This window comes from Myotis davidii, unplaced genomic scaffold (genome assembly GCF_000327345.1).
Source record: "Myotis davidii unplaced genomic scaffold, ASM32734v1 scaffold1137, whole genome shotgun sequence".
Lineage (NCBI taxonomy): Eukaryota > Metazoa > Chordata > Mammalia > Chiroptera > Vespertilionidae > Myotis > Myotis davidii.
In genome coordinates, this window is record NW_006288443.1 from 196386 (window position 1) to 200166 (window position 3781).

The 3781-nt window shown below is 35.7% G+C and overlaps 1 pseudogene; it reads right to left on the minus strand.

Annotated features, from left to right (window-relative positions):
- Positions 1-2611: 2611 nt before the first annotated feature.
- Positions 2612-3148, minus strand: LOC102755639 (annotated as a pseudogene).
- Positions 3149-3781: the final 633 nt, after the last annotated feature.

Consider the following 3781-nt stretch of genomic DNA (forward strand, 5'->3'; position numbering starts at 1 on the left):
TTCAATGTTAATTTTTTTGAGGAACCATCTTATTATTTTTCATGGTGGATATACCAGTTGACATTCCAACCATTGCCTAAGAGTTCTAATTTCTCTACATCCTCTTCAACACTTGTTATTTCTGTGTATGCGTTTGCCTTTTAACAGCCATTCTGATGGGTGTGAAGTGTTATCTCATTGTGATTTTGAGTTAAATTTTCATAGTAATTGATGATGTTCTGCATTTTTTGTGTACTTACTGGCCATCTGCATATCTGTTTTTTGGTGGTTTTTTTTTTGAGAAATGCTTATGCAAGTACTTTGCCTATTTTCAAATTATGTTGTTTGGGGGATTTTTGTTAAATTTTAGATATTCTTGATATTAATTCTTATCAAATATGTGATTTGCAAATATTTTCTCCCCTGCCTTTTAATCTGTTGATAGTGTTCTTTGATGTGCAAAAGATTTTAATTTTTATAAAGTTCAAATTCTCTATTTTTTTCTTCTGTTGCTTGTGATTTTGTGTCATATTCAAGGTATCACTGCCAAGCCTAAGTCATGAATCATTCCCCTACATTTTCTTCTAAGAGTTTTATAGTTTTAACACTCACATATTGGGTTTTTAGTCCAATTTAATTCCTTTGCATATAATTATCAGTTTTCCTAGTACCAATTATTGGAAAGACTCTCCTTTTCTCAATGAATGGTCTTGGCACCTTTTTGAAAATCTTAGATGGCATGTACTTTTAAATGACTCCTAACTTGAGGAAAATACAAGTGGAACAACAATATTGCCTTTGCTTAATTTATATACCCTCAGGAATGCAGAATACTATTGCTAGAAAGGGTAAAAGAGAGGATGGAATAATGAGAAGAATGCTATTTGGAAATGTTGTTTGTCAAATGATGTAATGTGCTCCAATGGAAAGAGGGATAAGGTTCATATCAGAAGAATAATGTTGTTGCCTCACACAGCCCCACCTCATTCTATTAATTATCAGTTTGTCCACAGGCGATGATTATTTTCTTGTGTCTCATTTTCCTGATCTCTAAAATGGGGTTGTTTATTATCCCATAGGATCAAATGGAGGTGTTTGTTACCAGATATCCTGAAAACATACACCACCCTCCATTGATATTATCATTGTTATTGAATTCATTGGAGGTTTACATGACTTCTGTTATCTCTCATTATGCTTGTTTCCTTATTTATAAGTCAAAGACCATAATTCTACTCTCTAAGTACTATGTACAATGTAACTGCTTCTTAAATACCAAAATACCTCTTTCATATGTGACTTGAAGCATGTCTACTGTCACTCAATTTCAACTACACTAACATTTATTGAGAATCTACACTAAATACAACATTAACTGGAAGAGATGAAAAGTTGAAAAAGTCAAAATATCACATGCAATACAAACAATCTCTAAGAATAAAAAAATGTTATTGCCTTGTTTATTATAGAAAAAATACCTTCAATATCATCAAATTCTGTAAAGAAAATAATTATGTATATTCATAGTTAATGCATTTATAATTAATTATAATTTATTTCAAACTTTTGTACAGTTTGTTCATTTGGATATTTTTATATTCATAGCTTTTTAAAAAAGGATATCTGCAAATAAAAACTAGCTGTTTGTTCCTTTTTCTGGTAAAGCATAAGGTAAAGTGATTCCTCTATTTTATATTAGAAATATGTGACTGTATTCTGTAAACTTTCATGACTTTTTAAAGTTTGAATTAATTACAATGAAATTGTGAAAGGATAAAATTCCATTAATTAAGATAGTGAAGCTTAGGAAAGGAGCTAGTTTGGGGAAGAAAGAAGAACAATTCTGGAGTTATAGGTAAAATTCATATACTGAAACCCTAATTCCTCATACCTTAGAATGTAACTGTATTTGGAGACAGGTACAATTTTTTTTCTCCTACTTAGAAAAGTTTATTGAAAGACAAAAGTAAATTTTCCCTGAAGTCATCCTGTCATTTCATTATGATCCATATTAAAATTTAAATTAATACCCTATGTTAAAAATGAAATTAACAAAATGCACCATATGAAACTTCATGCTGAGCAAAACCAAGTCCAAAAAAAGTGACCATGTATCAATAGAATAGTTCCCACTGTATTTAAGAGGTTTTCTATGTAAATCACATTTGAATGCAATTTTTAGAACCATATTTAAATATTTTTCAATTTGTTAACTGTAGGCATCCACATTTTTCTTCCACCACATTGTTAGAATGAACTACCCTTAATCTCTCCTGCTTGGATATGTTTTCTGAAATAGATGTTGGTTAAGCCCTTTCCCATAGCTTGGAGTAGATGCTGGCGCCTGCAGAGGCAAGGTAAGACGAGTCCCCTTCGCTTGACTGACCTCCACACTCTCCTACCTTGACTCCTTGACCCACTCATCCCCTCCCCTCTGCTTGACCAATTCTTCCGCCCACACCCTGACCCTACATTGCACACTTCCACCTTATATAAGAGAATCTAACCATGCCTTTGGGGCTGACACCAGCACACTGGTCTCAGCTGCTGTGAGAGAATGGAATAGAATTTCTTAAACTCTCACAACATCTCTTGGTCTGGCTCCTTTTGGGGAGGACCTAGCATGTATAATCTGTTCCTTTGATCAAGTTGGCAACATTTGCCAGGGTCCACAGAATGCAGCAAAAAAAAAAATAGCAGTTATTTCTCCAGATTTGAGAAATCTGGTCCATCATTAGTATAGTTTCCTGAGATTTCTCCTCCACTGAAGTCAGAACCAGGATTTTCTTTCTGAAATCTCTCTAATGTAAGTTTTCTCTGCATTTGGTCTTGCACCCAAGGATCAGCTGCATATTCAGATTCTAGAAGTCCAATAATTTGCTGCATCTCTCTTTGTCTTTGTAAAAATAATACAAACCATTGTTCTATCCTCCAAAGTCCATGTTCCCTCATCAGCTATTGTGGAATCAAAGAGTTTGCACTTGAAAATGTCATGGCCACTCACAGCCAGCACCACATGTCAGCTCTGCAGGTCGCACGGGATATCGTGGGTGTAAGTGCCTGGTGGCACCTGAACTTCAATAAACACCTCCTCCAAGATCTGGCATCACTGACTCCACAGAGTCCCGCACAGAACCACCCCACTGAACCCCTCAAATGGGGCCGACATACTCCAGGTGCCTCCTGGCTGCAGCTGCACTGTGGAGACAGGTGCTTCTAAGAAGCAACTGAAGTTTAATGGAGTCATAAGGTGGGGCCCTAATCCAATCTGACTGGTGTCCTTATAAGAAGAGGAAGAGACACCCGAGCTGAACCTGCACAAAGTAAAGGCCACATGAAGACACAGCAATAAGGTGGCTATCTACAAGTCAAGGAGAGAGGCCTGGGGAAAAAACAAAACCTGCCAACACCTTGATCTTGAACTTTCAGCCTTCAGAACTGTGAGAAAAGAAAATTCTGTTGTGTAAGTCACCCAGTCCATGGAAGTTTGTTTCAGCAGGCCTAGAAGACTAAATCATCTTGATATATTAACTCTAGTAACTATTTACTGTCATTTAGAGGCTAAATGAATTTTGATGTTTCCCTATTTGTTCGCTTGTTCACATGTGCTTGCCACCACATCCATGACATCCTGAGGAGAGAGTGCATGGATACAAAAGCTTCATCTTCTAAAAGTGTCTTTCTCACTAGATAACTCAGGTTTTCTCTTTTCCTTTTGAATTATATGGCTTTGATTTCTTTTTTTAAGGTTTTATTAAATTGATTAGGTTGACATTGGTAAACCTTGATTTCTTGATCCTCA